This window comes from Callorhinus ursinus, unplaced genomic scaffold (assembly GCF_003265705.2).
Source record: "Callorhinus ursinus isolate GAN/ISIS: 27379988/994484 unplaced genomic scaffold, GSC_fseal_2.0 scaffold1, whole genome shotgun sequence".
Lineage (NCBI taxonomy): Eukaryota > Metazoa > Chordata > Mammalia > Carnivora > Otariidae > Callorhinus > Callorhinus ursinus.
Window position 1 is genome coordinate 98,388,710 of NW_027397063.1, and position 23,049 is coordinate 98,411,758.

Sequence of the window (23,049 nt, forward strand, 5' to 3'; positions counted from 1 at the left end):
GGACCCCTTTGTTATTCCTAGAAATTTCAGAGTTAGAAAGGAAAAATCTTGTCTTAGATTACTCTTATGTTGCATGATACCTCCTTCTTTGCACGTGGGGTTGTATGGGGGACACAGAGAGGAATTTGGGGCTGATGTTAAGATAACCCAGTTTAGACCTAGTCAGGAAGAATCAGTGGGATTCTACATTGGCATATTCTTGGGGCACCATCAGCAAATTTTAGGGTTGATCCTGAATCACAGTCGCCACGAGGATTGGCGATGGCGGTTGCTTTACCAGCTTACCTCTCTTGAGTCTTTCAACAAGACAGTTTCACGGATAAAACTCAGAGAGATCAATAATTCGCCACAAAACACATTGTTAGATGATGGTGTTCAAACCCAGGTTTGTCGGCCTCTGAAATCCGGGTTTTCTCCATTGTGATACAATGATGTGTTATACAAACTTGTTTCTTTTAAAGCAACTCAGGGTGTGGGTTTGAGTGTTTTAGGAGAGCTTCAAGACCCTTTAGAGGCCACTAAAGGACTCCACAGAGGAACCAATGTGAGTTGCCTTCAGCCTGAGAAGGGCTATTAGGGTACTGTGTGGGGGGGCTGGGAACTGGTATGAACTGGAGCGGTCCTTGGGAGCCTGTGGAAATGCAGACTCTTGAGTCGCACCGGGTACTTACTGAATTGGAATCTGCATTTGAACAAGATTCCCAGGTGGTTTGTAGACACTCTGAAGTGTAAGCAACACTTCTCTGAGAGATCCACTGGGCTTGGGTGTGAGCACTTGAGCCTGAGGGAATTGGTTCCTACTTCCAAGGAACAGGGAGAACAGGGAGGCAGTTAGGGGGAAGAGAAGAACTGTTTCCCACCAAACAACACATTTAGAGGGTAGAAACTTGTGTGTGAGGGGGGCAGCTAAAGACAGAAACCCCAGATGCTATCCCAATGCTCAGATTTCCAAGTGGGAGACATGAGGGCTATAAATGCCCAGGTAATTTGCTTTGTAGAATGGACTTAAAAATGTGAGCCTCCTATGTCTAAAATCTCGGAAGGTACAGCTAAGGACATAAACAGTACCCTGGTCTGCAATGATGCATGATGCATCAGAACTAGAAAGGACTTGGGAAGCCATCTGATTGAAGGATTCCAAACTGAACCCGTAACTGGGCTTTAGAACATTAGTGAAATCACTGAACATTATTCAGAACACTCTTATGTATATACGTATACATTTGTGCCTCCTTCTATGAACACAGTCCTTAGTTTTTACCACATTTCAAAGTAATCTGATGTAAACCTCTGCCTAAAACCGGTCTCCTTTTATAGATAAGAAGGTGACTGGGGTGCATACTCTTACCAATCACCTATTGGCAGAGTTAATTCTAAATGCCAACCTTTTGCCATTCCACCTCAACCAGCCTTTATGATCTGAGCTACATATTATGAAATGCTAAGTGGATTTTCTGTGGGATAAATCTTATAAATCTCTGCATTTTCTGATTATTGGAAATGGCTAGATCTTTATAGCATTGGAATATTGTGACATAAAAGGAATTTTACCTGAAAGCATTTCAAAGCCTCTGTGTATTGGCCAGGTGAGTATGAAGATATTCATTGCAGAACTGCTACAGGGCAGAATGTTCTGGGCATTGGTCCTGTTTGGCCCATCGCTGAGGGCAGCAGGGTTCCATGACACAGGGCTGTCCCCAACTGGTGGCCTCCAACTGACTTTTGTGTGTGTCTTCATAGCTAATAAATGATTATGAACTCTCTGTGGGGAGTCAGGTGCTGAACTTTACAAACAGAGTAATATAATCCATGTAGCATTTAGATCAAGTAATGATTTCACTGTCTGGTAATTTATGATCTGGTGAAGTGTTGATTCTGTGAATCCAAAGGACATTTAGAACATTTTTCATTTCTAAGGATAAAGCTTTTAAGGCTGCTGCTCTGTAACAACCACAGATGAAGGGCCTTTAGTTGTGGAAGTTAACTTGTTAAGGTGGGCCCTCTTTGCATCTACCAGAAAATAACGGAGTATCCAGATCTTTGTTGAATTATGTCTGTGTCAGGAGGATGGTTTTTGAAGGACAAATATTTAGTATCTCAACTTGCAGCCTGTGTTTGATTCCAACTTTCATACATGGATGCTCCTATTTTAGCTCCTGAGAATCTATCTGGGAAATAATATTCTCATAAGCCTCTTATTCTGAATCTTTAATTATATTTTTGATCCCCTATCCCTTACCATTTGTCCTAAATTATATAAATCAGTGCAGATGTGTTTAATATCTGGTAACTAGAGGTACCATGATACTAGTAATATAACATTTTTTCTTGGATACGTAACCAGTTCTGCATAAAGTATAGTACTATTTTATTTCTAAATTAGATTAATTTATGTAAAGTGATAAAATGTTATTGCTTTCTTATTTTATCATCTTTAGTATTCATGAAGGAGCAATTCTATCCTCTTTTCTCCAAGGTCTTTAACAAAATTAGCCTTTGTAACCATTTTTGTGCTAGTTGACTGTGAATGAGGAGAACTAATGAAGCAGAAAATTAAAATACTTTTGATGTTTTAATTTTAATACTAATCATTAATCTACACTTCATAGTTACTTTCTCATTGATAAATTTATGGCTTTGAAAAGTATTTCTATGTTTTGTAATTTTTTTTTTAGCTACAGAGTTTTATTAGATTTTTGAAATTCTTACTCTTTGTATACCTTGTCAAGGAACGAGAATTTTGGCAGCCAAAAATCAACTTGATTATGGGCAGAAGGCTTATTTGTGTATGCTCCCAAGCATTTTACTGCCCATGTGTACATTTTTTTTTAAAAAGTCAAACATAGGCCATCTTGAATATATTTTCACCCTTAGGAGAGTATGCATTTTTCTAGGAGTGCTTTATTTATTTATTTATTTATTTATTTTAAATATTTTATTTATTTATTTGAGAGAGAGAGAGAGAATGAGAGAGAGAGAGCACGAGAGGGAACAGGGTCAGAGGGAGAAGCAGACTCCCCGCTGAGCAGGGAGCCCAATGTGGGACTCGATCCCGGGACTCCAGGATCATGACCTGAGCTGAAGGCAGTCGCTCAACCAACTGAGCCACCCAGGCGCCCCTAGGAGTACTTTAGAGAGTGGTTGTACCATAATATTCGTGCTATTTTGGAACTAAAAGCCCTGCAATTGTTGTATAGAATTTACAGGGCTGGAAAAGACCTCAAGAACCTCAAGGAAATTATTTAACACAGCCAGTTTGTGAGATCCTTCTAGAATGAAAGCTCTAGAGAACTGGGAACATGACTTTAGGGCCCGGCATGTAAGAGATGTCCAGTAAGTGAATGAATTAGTAACCTCCTGCATTCTGTCAGTGAGGATCCTAAGGCCTGGGAAGGTGAAATGGTGGGCCATAGGGGAGTTTACCTGAACTGTCAGCAAATGGTAAGAACCAAGTCTCTGGTGCAGGGTGTGGTACATACCGTGCCACACGGTGTGCCTATAGTCACGCAGTTCTTGGTCTCATGCTAAATGGAGGCAGCTTCCTTGTTCCCAAATGCTGGTACAACTATCAACCATCTGTTCCTGCCCCGGGTCCTTATTCCCCAAGCTAGTTTGAGCACAGGATGTTGCTTCCTTTACTGCTTCCTGCCTTAAATGTGTGCTGACCTAGGTTCTGTGCTGGGAATTCAGCAGTTAACAAAGTAGAAATGGTCCCTGTCTGTATAGAGTTTACAGCCTTGCTTCTCCTTTGCTGTTCCTCTCCTCCTCCTTCTCTACTCCCCCCAAGCTCACATGGGACCTTTATGTGATGGACACTTTTTCTTTGGAAATAATTTTATCCTCACTGAAAAGCTGCAAGAATAAGAATACAACAGAGAAACTTCATATATCTTTACCCAGATTTACTTACTGTTAACCTTTACATCATTTGCTTTATCATTACAAACTTGTACACTCACTCCTTACACACACGCACGCACAAAATTACTTTTTCTGAATAATTTGAGAATAAATTACGTACCTCATGGTCCTCTGCCCCTAAATACCTCAGTGTATATGTTCTAAGAATAAGGACATTACCTTGTATAATCATGGCACAGTTATCAACATAAGTAAATTTAAAACTGATAAGGCCCTTTAAATTTTTTTTAAGGTCCTTTATTTTTGAATTTTTTTTTTTTTTTAAATCTGATCTCTACAGGGAAACAGACCCGAGGGTAGGATACTAGCAAACGTGGAGAAAATGTTGTGGCATCATAAAGACTAGAGTTGGGGCTGGCCTGGCATGTGTGTGATCTGAGCTTGCTTTAATGCTTTGCTGTTGCCACCTTGAAATTCTTTATTTTTGGAAAAAAAGCCTCGGGCGCCTGGGTGGCTCAGTCGTTAAGCGTCTGCCTTCGGCTCAGGTCATGATCCCAGGGGCCTGGGATCGAGTTCCCGCATCAGGCTCCCTGCTCAGCGGGGAGCCTGCTTCTCCCTCTGCCTGTCTCTGTCTCTTCTGAATAAATAAATAAAATCTTTAAAAGAAAAAAGCCTCATATTTTCATTTTGCACTGGACCTGGAGATTATGTAGCTGGTCCTGCCTAGCGTACCTGTGTACTGGGCTAGGAACTTCTGAATCTGATTTTGTAGGTAGTGTTGTCGATAAGGAGACTGAGGCTTAGAGGGATTTAAAATAATTCGGCTCAGGTTGCTGAGCTACCTGGTGGGACGGAGATTCGAACTTCAGTCTTTTTGATTCCATATCCGATGGCTGTCACATCGCTTTCAACTACTCCATGCCCCCACCTCTCCCTGCACCGTGGGGGCATGGAGTGCATTTGGAACTGTCCTTGCTCCTTTTCTCCTCAGGAACTCTACCCTCATTTGGTACCACAGGCTGTTTCTCTTTTTCTTCCTAAATTGCTGGGCTTCTTCTCAGGAGAGTCTCTGATCAGCAGCACAAAGGCAAACAGCCCTGAAGGCGGCTTGGGCTGGGGTCAGCTCCCTGTGCAGAATGAGCCTTGCAGTTTGGTCCCTCCTTAGCCAGGCCTTGGCTTTGGCTGGCCTGGGAGACTTTCCGGAGATGTGGCTGCTGGCTCTTTGGCCTGAGCTGTCCTCTGACTGCAGTCAGGGGCTATGAGTTGTTCTCCACTCTTGTACTCAGCAGAGCCTTGTTTAGAGGGAGGTCGTCTCATCAGCTAGAATCTCCTCCCCTTTCCCCCACTCTTCTTTTCCATGGTTATCTTCGTGTTTGCACTCCTCATGGGACCAATCTGTATATGCATCGTTCTGGGCTTCAGGATTACCAGATAAGGGGGTTTGTATTATGATAACCACGCATGCCTCCCATTTGAATGCACGTATTGTAATCCCTTTTTAACTGACTATAAACCAAGCCAAGCCTGGGCAGATAATATCATTTACTTTTTTATTAAACCCGGAGATGTCAGATGAAGGCATGTGAAATGCCATCCATGAAAATATCAGCTATGCAGAAGCACGGTTATTACATAAGCAAATAGTCCTGCTTTAGCTGGAGTGCTGGAGAGTACAAGTACTTCGGGTTTATTCTGGACTCTCAGGCTCCCTCTGTCCAGCCCCTCCTCCCAAGGTGGGGGTAAAGGGGCTCCTCTGTTCAAGGGTACAAGTGCCTCCTGAGTGCTATGGGGGAGTTTGAATATGTCACTCCTTAAGTTTTGAGCATTTAATTAAAGCTTCAGCCCCAAGGGAAGATACTTGTTTTAGTATATGTCGTTGTCAACAACTATTAGAGATTCCCATGTGCCTACCTATCTCTGGTTAATTCTCCTCTGTTGATGTTATAATTAACACTGATCAGAACTGATGGTAGATACCTAAAGCAATTGATGCTGATTTATAAAGTCTGGATACCTTTATTTATATCTGGATATGTGTTCACCCAACTCAAATGTCAACTGAATGTTCACATTTTCCCAGTCTCTACTGAAAACCTTTCGAGTGCTGCAAGTGTCACTGGCGGTGAGCTCCTGGGCTTATAACAGGGCCTGTGCATAAAATTTTGCCCGGAAGGTCTCTGTTGTTTGTGTGGTTGGCTCAAGCTGACATCAAGCTCTGAGCCGACCAAGGATTGTATTTTGAATTATATTGACATCTCCATCAAACTGATAGTGATGTGCCTGTGAAATTTTATGCTAACCTATGAAATTTAAAGCAACATGACCGATAGTCATCTTTCAAAAAAAAAATGAGAACTTTTAATTTTAACGCCAAGGGTCTTGAAGGGGAGATCAATAAATCATCAAGGAAGCATCATTTCAAAGAGGCAGTCGGCCAAAGAGTGGATCATCTTTGTCCTGTGGAACATAGTAATATTTAATATGGGTAATGCTTAGTTTGTTTTGGGATTCGGATGCTTAAAAATGTGTAGCAATTACTGCCCACTGATGCGTGTCAAGTTTTTAATGAAGGAGGAGGCCAAACTGGTTTATTTGACAAGCATGTGTGATCTATAGGACATGTTCCATATCATTAGAATATGTAGCTCTCTCTCTCCCATGATGAATAAACCAGCCATGGTGAGCCTGCTGTCTAGATAGAACCCTTGTTTCCGACATTCTCAGCATAGTTAAGCAGTCATTGGAGAGACACCTGTACCCCTCCAGCTCTTCCTTGGTTCTCAGGTGGCATTTTTGTAGTACACTGGGTTTACAGTTCCTGGTTATACTCTGTTGGCTAGCAATTAGTTCTTGCTGGCAATAATGTTAAGCCTGTATACAAGGTATGTGGGAAGAACGCTGTTTGGATTAGAAAGCCCAGTTTCAGGTAACCCCCGGCCCCTGTACTGTTGTGCAACATTAGTTTTGTGATCTTGGGCAAGTCATGAAGAGTCTCTGAGGCTCAGCTTCCTCATCTATGGGGGCCAGATGATCGTGGTGCTTCTGCCCACTTCATACAGTTGTTGTCAGGTTCACGGAGGCATCTGTTCCTGAAAGGACTTTGTAAGGGTAGACTATAAAGGACCATGCAGCAGTGGCAAGGTTATCATGATTTCTGCCATTGGGCATTTAAGTACATTGCATACACCTTTGAGGAGCGCTTAACTTTTTCTTTGAAAATGAACTCACGGTAGTGTTCCATTTTGTTCCATGGCACTTGATGCAAAAGTTCTAGCAATTTTCCGGGATAGTCCTGACAGGGGTTTCGGAGCTTCCTATAATATGATTTCCTTAAATGCATTAGTGATGAATAGGCTATAAGTGTGTACTGTGCTGGTGTGTTTGAGTTGATACATGAGCCTTACTGTTTTTAATCCATTTAACCTCAAGCCTGCAATGACTGCAGCAGCTTTCATCTAGTGAGTTGAGTCCATTGTAAATATAAACTGAGAGGAGATTTCCGGTGCTATCACACAGAAACTCAGGGGCAAAAGTCTCTACCCTTCAGGGAGCTGTTCTTTCATCTCTGTGATTCACATATACCAAGTAATTGGATGGTGCTGCACTTACTTCAGGGCCAGATACTGCTCGGGAGGGCTAGTAAGTACAGATAGCCCCGAGTGGTCAGGGGATTTTGATGAAGGACTGCTGCCCAGTGTCCCCAGAATGACCTGAACCAGCTTGGGGTGAAGAAGGGAGGCTCAGACAGAACAATGCCACAGCGGATAGGTAGATACCCTCTGCTTTATGAAAGCCAGTGGGCTTGCTCATCCTGAGAGCATGTCTCTCCCTGGAGCTCGTTGATTTTGTATGTATGTGTAGGATTCTTGTTGGGGTTTCATTTGTCTGTGTAGTTACATTGGTGATTTTGCTATAGTATATTGAGGATTTGGGGTTTCCTGTGTAGTTGAGTGCATTGTGAAATTTCATAAAAAGAATTAAGTTCTAGTAATTCTCTTTGGTGCTCTAGGAGGCTTTCAGATGAAAAAATAGATTGCAGGATATAAATGACATGCTCGAGATCTCCAGACTACCTTATCTGGTGAAGAACACTGGCCCTGAAGATAGACTGTGGGGATTCAAATTTCAGGTCTATCACTCATTTGCTGGGCCAGCTCAAGGAAGTTACTTGACTTCCCTCTGCCTCAGTTTCTACATTGGAAACTAGAGAAAGGATTATACTTAATTCACTCATACGGGCATTGTAAGGATTAAATAAAGTATGTACAATGCTAAGAGAGGTGTCTGAAATATAGTCAGTGCTTCATAAATGTCAGTAATTCTCAAATAAAGTTCTCCATCATTTCAATACACCAGTGGGAAGGGATTATTTCCTCCCTAGTTGAGAATTACTAAACTGGCTAGACTTTAAAAAATGGTATTTTTTTTCCCCTGAATAAAAGAAGTAAATGCTGGTTCTAAAAAATTAAAATATAGTTAAATTTCAGAAGAAAAGAAAAATACCTAGAGATCTCATTGTTAATCTTTTTCATATATTTTCTAGTCCTTCATTCTCTTTCTATACACAAATATTTTACATAATTAAAATATTGTATATTTAGTTTGTATCCTTTTTTTCATATAGAATGTCAGACATTCTCCAGGTAATGGCAATGTCTCAAACATTGTTAATGGCTAGATAGTATTCTAAAATATGAATACATATTTTATTAATCATTCCCTTGTTGATTGGCACTTAGATTGTTGGCAGTAGTTGTAATAACTAGTACTAATGAAATATTCTTGTATATACATTTTTATATTTCTGATTATTTCTGATATTAAAATTTATGCTCTTAATTTACAATTTATCAGCAGTGTGTGAAAGGTCCTGTGAAATCAACTCCTCACTAAGTTACCGAGGTGCTTTGAGTTAAGGGGCTGGAGGACAGGGTCTGTGGAAGGGTGTGGTTGGGCACCACCCAGAGGCTCTTTCACTGTGAAGTTACTTCTGCTCACCTCTTGCTTTTGTACTGCTTTGAATGCAGATAAAACTGTGACTGTGCTTTAAAAATTGAATGGCTAATTTGAGATTATGGTTTTCCAGACAATTTTGCTAACTCAGCCTCGCTGTGTTCCCAAGCCAGAGGCCCTAACATCTTCTGCCATTGTGGGAATATTCTCTAACTGGGAAGATTGAGGAATTCTGAATTCGGTCTGAAATCTTGTAGATGGTGTTCATGACCTGAAGCATCGAGCCGGTGGGAAGGATCTGGACCCTGGAGTTAGCTTGAGTTTGAAGCCTGGTTCTAGCACAGCTGTGCAGTCTTGGACATCGTGTCCAACTTGAATCTGTTTCCTTATCTAAATTTAAAATACGAGTACTAATATATCTCCTTGCAGAATTTTCATGAAGAGTAGAGAGGGTAATGTTTACGGTGTTTGGTAAATGGTAGCTTTTATAATAATTGCCTCACAAAGTGATGTGGCTCCCATGTTTCTGTCAGTAGGTTTTCTAATTGGACTTGGGGGTCTCGGGGCAAACATGTGCCCTGAGTTGGTCTCAGTTTGGAGTTATGTGACTGGTGAGATTAAGGTATGTGCGGAGATGGTATAGTGTATCACCTCTGCAGCGCGTGACGTGATTAAATAAAGTTCTATCCAACCAGTGATTGGAGTGGCCATTCACTTAACTTCTGGGTGGTGAATACTTATTTGTCCAGGCCCTGGGAAATGGCTCTTGGCCTATACTAGCTCATTTTCTCTTCAGAAATAGCCTATGAGGTGGGTACTGCAGTCTCCACATGAGGCTATTTAGGCTCAGAGAGGCCCGCTTCCTTTGGGTTGCCAGATTTAACAAATAAAAGTACAGGAAATATTGCATGGGACATACTTACACTAAAAAATTATTTGAAGTTTATCTGAAATTCAGACTTACCTGGGTGTTCTGTTTTATCTGGCCACCCTACCCATAAACTTCCCCAAGATCATGCAGTGAATGAGGGACAAAGCTGGAACTTACATTTTCCTCCATCTGACTCTGAAGCCCATGCTGTAGCCTGTTACTCTGTGATGTGTCTGTGAGAAATCAGAAGCAGAACTCAGGTGTGAAAGGTAAGGACATTGCTGTCAGATGGGGTTTAAAGTCCTTCACTCATTGTAAACTGACAAGCTGAACTCAGAGACACTTTTCTCTTTCACCTGATTGGTGGAAGATAATTCCCGAGTAGGTCTAATGGTTAGAAATAGAGACAGCTAATGAGGGGTTATGAGATACCTATTATACATGCCAAGTACTGTGCTAGAACTACTCTGGAAAAAGCCCAATCTTTTCAAATGAGGATTTCAGGTAAGAAGTTAAACATTCCAAAGCTGTGTGGTTGTTGAGATGACCCGGTGCTTCCTTTGACCCCGAAAGCCTGTTGACCCAGACTTGACATTATACACGACCTTCTGCTGGGAGAACTCTGGGGAGTAACTAGCGGTGATGTGTCAGTCATCCAGTGTCTCTGCCGACCCTAGAGTAGGTGTTTCAGTATGAGTCTTTCCAATGGGCTACACAGAGAATTACTTGCTGCTGCTGAAGAATTGGATATATAATATGGTGCAGATATTTCTGGACTCTCAAAAATCCATGAGTTTTCCTTGGTGGTCAAATGCATATTCAGGGGCCATGCCTGCTTTCTAAAGGCTCATCCACCTGCTTGCTCACCCTGCCATTCAGGATAAACCTGAGGCACTGCCCATCACTGTGGTGTTGGGCTTCATGTTTGAGCCATAGGTCAGCCTTTCCAGGGAGGAGCCTGGGGAGCTTTGATGGCTAGAGGGCAAGAAGCATGAGGAAACTCCTGGGAGAAGACTCCCTGTGGATGAGGAAGGGGAGAAGCAGTTTGCTCCCTTTCTCTCTCCTGACTCTCCCAGGATTGTGGTGGGGAATCTTTGGAAGAAAAGGAAAGGGGAGGTTCGCCAGGCTCCACTGGGAGCACTTGGATCTCCCTCTCTTTTCTGGACTGACTGAGAAATTGACCAAAAGATGCCTTTTGCTTTTCAGGTAGCCTTGTTTCTGGCCAGTCAGAGGAACTAGAAACCCATCATTTGGCACTCATTTTGTGTCTTGGGAACACTAGTGTCTTTTTGTATAAGGTTACCTGGGAGTATTAATCATTTGAACTATTTAACAGGAGTGGGTATTTCTGAGATACCTCGAATTTGGGGGTACCACTCTACATTTAAAGTACTGGTTCGTTCAGATTAAACAATGAACTCCACTGCATTTCTAGGTTGATGTAAAGGATTTCAAGACTAATAACCATGGTATGATAAAGATAATACAAAATAATTGATTCTAAGCACTTTATGAGTATTAAATTCTTGCAATAACATTTGAAGTGGGAACTATTATTATGCCTGTGGTACAAATAAGGAAATCAAGGATCAGACCATTTAAGTAACTTGCCCCAGGTCACACAGATGGTTGGTGGCAGAGTCAGAATTTGAATGCAGGTAGATGGGCTCCTAAACTCTTAACTATTTTGTATAGCTGTATGTGTGTGTGTGTGTGTGTGTGTGTGTGTGTGTGTGTGTGTATCTGATGCAGTCTTGCAAGAAGGATATCCTAATTATGCATATTCACACACACATCTTTGACATTCATATTTCTCAGAGGATTTAAGAGTAAACAGTGGGGTTTGCAAATTGGATGAGGGGCATGCCAATTGGGAAACAGGTGAATGGGAAGTGGGGTAGAGCATGATACCTCAGGGGAGAGGGATGGGATAGTGGTCTGGGCTGGGTGGTCCTGATGGGAGTGGAGTAGAGGGGTTAATGCTGACATTTGCAGAATAGGTAGTGCTGGGATTGTCAGGGGCTCAGCAGAAGCCGGGTAGAAGGAAATGGCAAGAGGCATTGATATTAGAGAATTCTGGGAGGAAGGGAGTTAATGCTCAGGATGGAGAGACCTAGTTACAACTCTTAAATGCAAGACTACAGTAAATTGCTTGTGAAAGACATGCCCTGCCTCTTTCTCTATCTACCTATCTCTCTAAAACATGCAAATAAATGCTTTTGTATATTTTAGGGAAAATTGTACTTTAATAATATGCTAGTTCATTCACTAAAAACTGGCTTTTTCAGACCCATTCTTGCTACTTAACTTGCCCACAGGGATGTGATTCTTACCTGAGAAGTAGCCATCACTGCCCAAGTATTTAGAAACTGTAACCTCTTTCATTCTAAATTGGAAACATTCCAGTCTCTTCTGTAATCATGGCTATGTTTGTGTGTGGAATAAGGACAAAAATCAAGGAAAAGCATCAGCGCTATCAAAAAATAATATGTGCTCACCCAGACTGGTACCAAAGTAGTGTACTGTGTAGAGGACCACAGATAGCTTATTTTTGAATGGATTGGTTTTGCCTCCAGTGGAGTGATGTTTGCTTCCGAGAGCGTACGTGTCTGTGTGCGCGCTTCTGTGTGTCTCTGCGTGTGTGCATGTTCATTTTCTGCATTCAGCCTGCGTCACTACCATGGTAATCAGTGTTTCTCAATGGCCTCTGTAGGTGAGGAGGGTTTCTTTGAAGGCTAAAGAACTACACTTCCCAGACATTAAATGTGCATAATGCCTGGAGGGTTTTAAGCCCTGCACTAAGCATGCACATCTCATACCCAAAGTAGTCACAGCGCCTGCACTCCCACAATAGCGGCAGCCCTGAGCAGATGCTTCCCTGGCTCTTATCTGGCTGTGCTTTTCACTTTGGGACAAAGTTCTATAATCATATCTCACGGATTTATTTTCTCCACACTGTAAAGCCTGAATTGTGAAGATCTCATCATGCCATAAAGGGCAGCATGAGCCAAGTTCTTGGGGCTGCTGAGGATTTCTTTGCCTTTTTTTTTTTCTTTTCCTTTTTGGAGATGTGTATCAGAAAAAGGCTTTGCCTTTAGAGAGAAATTTGACTGCTCTTGCCAATAATGTGTAACAATATTAAATTTAATGGCAGACCTTGAAGTGTATAAAAACTTAAGTCCAGAAAAAGGTAAGAGTCATACTACTAATTTTAAGGTAAGTGGAATAGTCCTAGTGAAAGATGGGATACATTTCTTATTTTATTTTATGTTTAGTTAAGTTAAAATGTTTATTTGAACTCTTGACAACATAATTGAGATATTCTATTTCAATATGAGATGAAAACGTAAAGTATTTCTGATGAGGCAAAGTGGTTTTTTTCTTGCAAATGTATACTTCTGTAACAGTAAAATCTGCATGCTGATGAATTGGAAGTGCATTGTAATAAAGTGGTCAGTGACAAAACCATTGTATTCTTAGGTTACAAGTCAAGGATGTAGATATGCTTAAAAATTGTATTTGTCTGACACAGATGAACAGTGAGTTTTAGTTTAAACATTTCTTATTCAGTTTGAATAATGAGTAAAGCTGTATTTTCACTTTCTACAATAATCTGGACAGAATGATTCCCCATTTGTATCAGTTAAAGAGAGGCATGTATAGTGAAAATAATTAGCTTTATAAAATGACATGGTTTAAGTACTCAGCATAGATAAAATGGAGGCAGAATCAATGTATCATGTTCTTAGAATCTGTCAGCTCCCATAGCATGAGAGGAACATTCGAAAGTATGAGTTAGGAGATCAGAAATTTAAAATCTATCAAGATTGTTCTTGAATTATAAGGAATATTCCTGCCTGGTCAGACAGAATAAATGACATGTCAAGAAATGTCTTCTAAACTTGTCTTCCAACTGAGATTCATCTGTCACTTCAGATTATTCATGTGCGTAACTCAGATGTAACTTTATCATGTCAGTGCTCCACGTGAGAGCCCGTCTTGAGACTGTTGCTAGTTTATGGCATCAACTTCAATGTGTCATGTTCACAGTTCCAGCATTGATGCCTACTTTTTATTCAAAATATAAATTAGACCATGGATGAGATTTCTGGAGCACAGCTGAATTTTCGAAGCCTGAGAAGGACCTTTTATGTAGAAATAGGGTAGGATTTGGGGATTTGGTTAACTCAATATGCAGTTTGTCGGAAGGATTTTCCATTTAGAGTTTTGTCTTAATATGTTTGGAAACGCTCCTCTATGCTGAATATAGGAGTAAGTTGAAATGCACAGCATACTATCAGGATTGTCTTTCTTTTCACATCACAGAAATGATGATGAAAATGATTTCCATTACTTTTACCATATAAGTAATTTTTAAGATTGAATTAAGGTTAAAGTGAAACATGATGGCAATTTGAGTGAATTTTTCTAGTTACATAAGCTTTAAAGTGGATGAATGTAAGGTGTCTTGTTTCAGGGAAGATGTTTTCACGTACAGATGGTCTTATCAGAGATTCTTTTTCACGAGCATATATTTCATATTTTACTTATTTTCAATTATTTTAATGATTCATTTTGCTGAGTGAAAAATTTCTTTACTGACTGCCCATCTTGGTATTAATCTTAGTGGAGGGCAAGACTATTTTTAAGGAAAGACTATTTTTAAGGAAATCTTTCTTTTGAATTCCAGAACAGTTTTAAGGGAAATATCTTAAATTATACAGATCAATTCCATTTCAGAGTGTATAAAATTAGTAGATTCTAATTTTCATCAAATCTGAGTTGTATTTACTATTAAACAGTGTTAGTGGAAGTGGTTTCAATTGATGAGGCTATAAAGTTGAAAAATGTTCATTCAGAACCAGAAAGACCAAAGAGAAGAAACCCGAGTTTTGATGGTATATCCCTAGTCTCAAAACTGTGTATTAAGTGTAAAACTCATGTTTGCCCCTACATTATGTCCTTATGCATTTACTTAGGAAGATATTATTAGCCTCCAATTTTAGTATAATGTACTAAGCCTCTGAGATGGAAGTCATCTCATAACCGTCAAAACTGTAAGGTACGTGAATTGCAACATAAAAACAGAAGTCAGAGGAAGCTTCAGGCATGTAAGGCGAATGTTTTTATAATCTTGTTGTGTCTATGAACCCCAACCTCCCTTTTAGCAACAAGAGCTAATACTACTTCTTACTTCACAAGGTTGTTATAAGAATTACTGGTATAATGCCTCTGAAAGCATTTGGAAGATGGAAGGACCCCAGAAATATAAGATGATATAATTCTAGAAATAAGGTTAATGCAGATTTCATCTACTTTAACTGAGGAGAAATTGTATCTGTTCTAGAGTGCAAATAAAAAACACTTTGACCTAGAACCTTGGTTGCATCTGCCACTAATTTTCCCCTTGACTTAGTATAACCTACATGACAGCAGGAAGAAACCATAGCCACCTTACTCTTTTAAGGAGGAAAAAAAATAGGCTGCACATTTTTCTCTAAGACATGAAGTAGATTTGTGGCTGGAATTGAGCCCTCCAATCCCAGATCATGATGGCTGGACCTACTCTTTTTAATCATATGGATTTTTGCTTTTAGGAGATGCTAAACATTTTAGATACTTGTGATTTCTCTCTTTGTGTCATTTGAATTCTTTGTACAAGGGGGAGGAAAACAGAGTTTCTCATGGAATCCATAACTGTTAATAATTAATTGGTACAAAGATATATTGAATGCTTTATATACAAAGTGCTGGTGGGGGATATGAAAGTGAATCAAAGTATTAACCTTTTTTTCAGTAATTCATAGTATAGTACAAAGACAAGCTTATATCACTGTAATTATGGTAACACTGTAATAGAAGAACATTCCAGCGGTAGCTGGTGTGTGGAGAAGTAAGCAAAGGATTTCTGAGGTAATATTTGAGCTAAGCCTTGAAGAATAAGAAGGATTATATCTGGTAGATAAGCAAGGATTGAAGATGAAGAAGTAGGCAAGGGCTGGGTGTTATAATAAAGACCTCATAATCCAGGCTAAGAAATTTGGACATTATTTCTCCCTGCTCCCTCCCTGCCTCCCACCCAAAGGAGAAGGTTTTAAGCTGGGGAGAGATTAATCTGATTTGAATTTCAGAAAGATCTCTGACAGCAGTTTAGAGACTGGGGGGAGAGATGCGACTAGAGCAAGGGAGACCAGGAGGCTTTTGCAGTAAATAGGTGAGAGTACAGTGGTCTCAACTTTCTTAGCTTAGACCTTTCATGAGAAAATATTGGACTGTGAAGTTTACATTGGTGTTCTTTGCCCCTGATCACAGCTGCCCTAGAATTCACACTGCTTCTTTCTCTGTATGCACATTTTATCTAGTTACTATCTTGCATTTGATTTGAATATATTCACTATGAGTAGGTAATTGCCTGATGTGAAATTTAACATTTCTGCTCTTACTAAGTTTACAACCTCTTTTTATTAGACAGAATTTTGCCTGATTATGAGTAGCTCTGTTTTTCTTTTTTAAAACATTTTTTCTTATTTATTTGAGAGAGAGAACACAAGGTTGGGAGAGGGAGAAGTAGGCTTCCCACCAAGCAGGGAGCCAGATATGGGGCTCTATTCAAGGACCCTGGGATCATGACCTGAGCCGAAGGCAGACACTTAACCAACTGAGCCACCCAGGCATCCCTCTGTTTTTCTTCTACAGAGAACGAGAAATGTTTTCCCCAAGAAGCTCAGAGCACTCCAACTCAACCTTTTTTAGGTTATAAGACATTGATTTGAATGTTGTCATGCTGCTTGTGTAATCAGTCCAAATATAAGAGAGTAGGGAGGTCAGTGGCCATATCTTGGTATTAAATTTTTAAAAAATTACTATTTCCCTATTTAATGAAGAAGGTGAAGCTCATGATACTATGTATTTTATTCTGCTTCATAGATCAGAACTAGTTCTGATTCGTCTAGTCTGAACTATCTAGTAGGGTGAGTTCTTTATCATTGTTCTTATTCATTTTTTTTTTTTTTTGCTCTTTTCATGTACTTTCTGTTCTAGATAAATTTTAGAAATAGCCTGGATAGTCCCCAAAGTAATTCTGTTTGGATTTTTTTTTTTAAATTGGAATTGCATTGATTATGGAGCAACTGAGCTGAATCACTAACTTTAAGACACCGAATTCTGCCTTTCAGGAGCATAGTAGGACTCACTAAATTTTAAGTCTTTTTTTAATGTCAGTAAAGATTTAGAGTTTTTTTTTAAGATTTATTTGAGAGAGAGAGAGAGAGCATGAGAGCATGATCTCATGAGTGGAAGGCAGGGACAGAGGGAGAAGGGGAGAGAATCTCGAGCAGACTCCCTGCTGAGCACGGAGCCTGACACGGGGCTCCACTCACTGCTCAATCCCAGGACCCTGAAATCATGACCTGAACTGAAACCAAGAGTCGGACGCTTAATCGATGGAGCTACCCAGGCACCCCTAGAGTTATTTTTCTTCATGTAGGTTGTCTGCATTTCTTGTCAGGTTAATTCTTGTGGTGGTTTTAGTTGGTATTGTGAATAGATTTTTGTCAGTTGAATTTTTTCTTTCTTTCTTGACAGGGAAAATAACTTTATTTTCTTTGGGGGTATGGGTAGATGTCTAGTCTCAGAATTTCTAGAATTGCTTCTTCGCCCCAGTGGGCTTCATGACTTTGAGCATGTTGAAACACCACAGTTCTGCTCAAGGGCTGGCACTTGCATGCTGTGACAATGTTACCAATCTGGACATCCCTGAAGCAGGGGGACAGGTGCACAGACATGTTCTTGTGGTGTTTCTTGAAGCGGTTGTACTTTCGGCTGTAATGGAGGTAGTCTTGGTGGGCGACAGTGGTCTTCTTCATCTTCATGTTGGTCACCACACCAGACAGAATCTGCCTTTGGATAGACACATTACCAATAAAGGGGCATTTCTTGTCAATATACATGCCCTCTGTGACCTCCTTGGGAATCTTGAAGCCCAGACTGATATTTTTGTAGTATCACGGGACCTTCTACTTGCCATTTTCTCCAAGCAGGACCCTCTTATTTTGAAAGATGGTCAGCTGCTTTTGGTAGGCACGCTCAGTCTGAATGTATGCCATTTTAAACATGGTGGTATGAAAGAACTAGTACAAGAAGTATGTTTTCTTCTCTTAACCCTCTCCACCTCTTTCCTAAATAAATTACTTTTAACTCTTTTACTATCCTTTTTGTGGGGTTTTAGTGTTACCTTCATATCTCTAAATGATGTATCTATAGTACTCTCTGTTGGTTTTTCAATTTTTGATATCATCTATTGATTTTCTTCTATGGTAGATGAGGAATTAGCTCACTAGTAGCATCCCCACATCTCTTTCAGTTACTCTGTTGGTTGGCTATCTTTGTAACTTTAACAATTTCACTTACACTTTTTTCCCCTGCTCTGCCAAACAGAAATTACTCTACCTAGTGATCATAGTACTCCCTTTACCAATCCTTTCTCTCATTTGTCCCTCCTTACTTCTCGCACATATAAGAATTTTTTCATTCTTTTTCAGTATTCATCATTACTCCTTCCATGTTTCAATCATAGGTTGATTTTAAAAGTTTAGTATCAATAAGCAAAGTTTACATACTATGACTGCATAAAGTTACGTGATTGTGACTACATAAATGTTCACCAGAGCAAGTAATCACCTAATTTAATTTTTAATTGCTTAATTTTAGTTAAGGATACTGCTTCAGAACATGGTATCTGAGGAAAAAAGGGTAGATTCTGGAGATTTCTATACCAGATAATGGCATCAAATTCATTAGAAAAAAAATCGAGTACCTAAAAGTCATTTTGAAAACTAACAATCCTCATCATAACTCAATGAGATGAGTAAAGTTGTCATCTCAACTTTGGGGATGATGAGTCTGAGGTACAGAGAAAAATAACTTGCCCCAGGTCATAGTGTAATTTTGTAATTGGTAGAGCTGACATTTGAATACTGTTGGCCGACTTTGGAGCCTGGGCTTGCAGTCATGTTCTCTCTTAGTGATGCTGTTACTTTCTTGGAGTTGGTAAGATACAGAGGCAAGAAACAATTGACTGCCTTCTCCGTTAAAAAAAAAATCATTACCATTTTTATAAAGACATCTTGGTTTAATTTCTTCTCTCTGCATATGGTGTTCCCTGGAATAAATGGGCCTGCAGCTGAGTACTTCCTGATTAAGAGAAGGAAGAGCTGTGAGATAGTTGACCTTGGGCTTGGCATAGGGAAGCAGTGGGGGTAAGAATGGGTATAGGGTGGGACCAGATCTTGCAAGGTTTTTAATATCCCCCTGAGGAGTTTGGGCTGGATCTAATGAAGAAGGAAAGAAGACGATGAGCTTTGGAGTTGATGGGTGATATAAAAGTAGTAGTTGAGGAAAAAAGAGTGGTATTTTAAGAAAACGTGGTATTTGGGGGAAAAAAAGAAGTACCATGAAGGATTGATAAAAGGTCCTGCAATCTACTTGAGAAATTGGTTCCGCATATCAAGGCCATGAACCCTAGGCGTGGAGGTTTTTACAAACGATGCACTACTATCTCTAATTACTTGTCAACAAAACAGAAGCTATCATGAGTGAGTTAAGAGTTACTTCAGCTGTCTCTTTGAAGAAAGGTAAATGATTATTTCTATTGATCTGTTTAAAGAGAAAGTCATGATTGTAGATGTGTGTAATATAAGGTTTTCATCTAATTCAGTGAACTGTTGCTTCTTGCTTTTTAAAATCAGTGTCCGTATTGTCTGTTTTTCCAGGTAGGTTGTGAAAAGATAAACCTTTTAGAGAATATACAGGCAGGGGGTCTGAGGCACCCCTCCTCCCAAATATAGATATAAAATCAGAAGAGAAGGGACAAAATAAAAGGCTGCTTTAAAGGACTGTTGTGTTACTCTCTCTTTTATAATTTCTCCTTGCACATTTTTTCTCTCATATCTAAGTTCATTTGTCATCATTTGCCCTTTTCTTTATTCTTTATTTTGAATGTCTAAAATTTTATCTGATGACTGTTTTTAAAAAATCAACCAGTATTGATTCATATTAAGTACTAAGTAAAATTACTCCTCGCCTTTCTCACTCCTTAGATGTCACCATAGTTGCTACTTCGTTTAGCATCCTTCCAGGAGTGTGTTGTGTGTACACGTGTGTACACATATACAGAAAGGAGCCATGCCACTAGTGGAGGTCTCACAGGGAATTACACTTGTATGTGATGAAGAAGGACAATGAAAAATATAAATTGTGTGGGCCGTGTCAACAACCTACCTTCACGTTGCTACTTGTTGAGCCCCCAGAGGAACATGAGACAGGACTTCAGCCTGGACCTAGTAACTAAATGCCTCTTATATTGTGAGCATTCTCTTGGTGTTAAGGTTTTAAGGTTAACTTCAGTTATTTTGTGCTTTCCTTATTCTCTCATTTTTGCATTTTTAAAATTTACTCACTTCTTTTCTCATGTTCTTATTGGTGTTTTGGGAAAAATGAAAAGGCCCGAAAATCCGCTTGGAAAATGAGAGAAGGCAGGCATGGGGAGCATAATAAATAGGGATATACAAATTTTGGTGGTGGGATGGGGAGGGAGAGGGACCATGTCTCAAGTTGCTTCTTTATCATGTGATTTTAATGTTATATAAAGAATTTGGCCAGTGCTCTTCTCATAGTCATTCTGGTACATAGTCATTCTGAGCTTTATTTCATATTCTCTATTTATTTACTTTTTCCTGTCTCAAATGTCTGCCTTTTTTCCTGAAGAAGTGGTGGATGGAAGCAAGATATACACAAGGGGACAAAGGAGGAATAAACGGAATGAGGAATGAAGCTGTTCCATTCTCCTTACGCTTGCGTTTCTTACTTTTCCCATGCTGGGCACTCACTCTTCTATTGGTTGTGATTTTTCCTCCACAAAGTCTTCCTTTTTGTTTCTAAATTTCCTTGCCCTAGTTTTCTCATTTCCTTTCTCTTTTCACAGAAATAAAATTTAGACTATATTTGATTTATAAAGCCATATGCGAGTCCATGAGGATGAGAATCCATGATTGGGTACTACCCTGGCTCTGATGTGTATTAGCTGTAACATGTTGGAGCAGTTGCCTACTCTTTTATTTGGTCTACGGGATCGTCCTAAGATGCTTTCCATGATTTTTCTTGTTCTAAGTTCAGAGAAGTATCATGAAGAACCAACACAAAGCAACACAAATATTGGCAAAAGCCCTGAAGAGCATAGAGAGCAACAAAGTGTTGGAGTTCTGAAGTTGTCAGTGGTTAGTGCAAATAATGTCTGCAGCCCTGGCTAACATTCTCTTTCTATTCACCGGGTGGATATCACCCTTATTTGAGGAGAGAGTTCAATTTTGGTCACTGCATTTAAAGAAGGTAGTGGGGAAAGCAGCATACGATAAGGTATAGTAACAGAATGGAAAATGGGTTCTTTCCTTAAGAACAGGTCAAGTTTAAGAGGCTGGCTGTAACATTTCTTGATTGAACCATCCACTTTTATAATTCTGTGGCTTCTATTGTTTTTTTTTCTTTTTTTAATTTCTTCTTTTGAGTAATACGTGTGTGTCGGGGGGAGGGGGTCCATGCCCTTGCTTTTTTGTGCTACTTCTTTATCCTGTACTCATCATGTACTATTGTCTTCCAGATACAATTCTAAGTTTACACTTTTTTGTTTAGTTTCTTTAATTTCTCATTTACTCAATACTTAAATTTATTTTCTTGTTTTTTATTCATATTGCTGGGATCTTTTCCCATTCTCACATGCAAACTGTTCTCTTTTTTCTTTATCATTTCTTTGTTTCTTTGTATCCCCAATGAGAAAAGAAGGACACTAGTGTCAGGGAGAGCCCCAGAAGTTCTAATCTAGGACATTTTCAATGTTCTGGTGCAGTGGGGGATGGGGGGAGAGTTATGGGATTTGGAGTAAAATAGCAGCAGGAAACACCCAAAAGTTCAATAACAGCTTAGCTCTTTGGGTAACCACCTGGGTCAATTTCTCTGGCATTCATTTAAAAAAATACTGATTCTTGGGCGCCTGGGTGGCTCAGGTGGTTAAGCGACTGCCTTCGGCTCAGGTCATGATCCTGGAGTCCCGGGACTGAATCCCGCATCGGGCTCCGTGCTCGGCAGGGAGTCTGCTTCTCCCTCTGACCCTACCCCCTCTCCTGTGCTCTCTCTCTCTCATTCTTTCTCTCAAATAAATAAATAAAATCTTTAAAAAAATACTGATTCTGGGGCGCCTGGGTGGCTCAGTCATTAAGCATCTGCCTTCGGCTCAGGTCATGATCCCAGGGTCCTGGGATCGAGCCCCGCATCGGGCTCCCTGCTCAGCGGGAAGCCTGCTTCTCCCTCTCCCACTCCCCCTGCTTGCGTTGCCTCTCTCACTGTGTCTCTCTCTGTCAAATAAATAAATAAAATCTTTAAAAAAAAAATACTGATTCTGTGCCTTTCAAAGAATTGCAAAGATTAGTGAGATGATGTGTGTGACAAGTCTTGCCCAGTGGTTGGTACATAAGCTTTAACTAAATGTTACATCTTTGCCCTAGTCACATATGCCTGCTCATTTTAGTATCTGTGTTACACACACACACACACACACACACACACACACACACACACACACACCTTGCTTTCTCTCAGGATTGACAACCTGTATCAGTTTTCTCTTTGTATTTTTCCTCTAACCCTTGTGTACTTACCCTTTTGCCTAGCTACTACATAACCAAAACCAAAGTCAAGCATATGACAAAGGTGTGAAAGAAAAAACCTAAGGAACTAATAAGTTAAACGAGTCCTTAATTGATTTTAATTAGCAAGACAGCTTATTATTTAGAGTACATAAATGTGGAAACACATTTCCCACTCAATTCTGATAATCACAGCTTACCCACAATACTCCATATCCCCTGAGGACTAATATTTGATCGTTTGTTCTAACTTGTTTCATGCTGTTTTTCAAATCTAAAAGTTGCTCAGCTTCTAGTCGCTTAGACTGTTGCATAAATTAAGCACCCTGTCCCCTTACCAAAGGTAACTTCTCAGTGTTGTGGATTAAGGATTTTCCATAAGCCAAAGAGGATGTTTTAAAAAATACAAAGAAGAGGACTGAAAAATTTTTAACCGTGTTCTTAAAAATTAAAAGAATGAAATACAGTTGTGTGTGTGTGTTTTACCTTACCTGACAGGCAAAGGATAAGAAAACACAAACCAAAAAATCCCAGGTGATATCTAGTGTTGGCAGAGGTGTGTGAAAATGGGCACTTTTCTGTACTGCCAGTGGGAATTTGAATTAATGTTTCTGGATGTCAGTTTGACAGTAGAGAAACGCTTCAGCTCAGTGGCTTTACTTCCAGAAA

The 23,049-nt window shown here is 39.9% G+C and overlaps 1 protein-coding gene and 1 pseudogene across 1 annotated transcript in view; one reads left to right on the forward strand and one right to left on the reverse strand.

The window, feature by feature from the left end:
- PLCH1 (phospholipase C eta 1) overlaps window positions 1-23,049 on the forward strand; it is a 201,336-nt gene that overhangs the window by 41,869 nt on the left and 136,418 nt on the right. The gene's annotated exons all lie outside the window — the stretch shown is intronic.
- LOC112830302 (small ribosomal subunit protein uS17-like) lies at window positions 17,316-17,790 on the reverse strand (annotated as a pseudogene).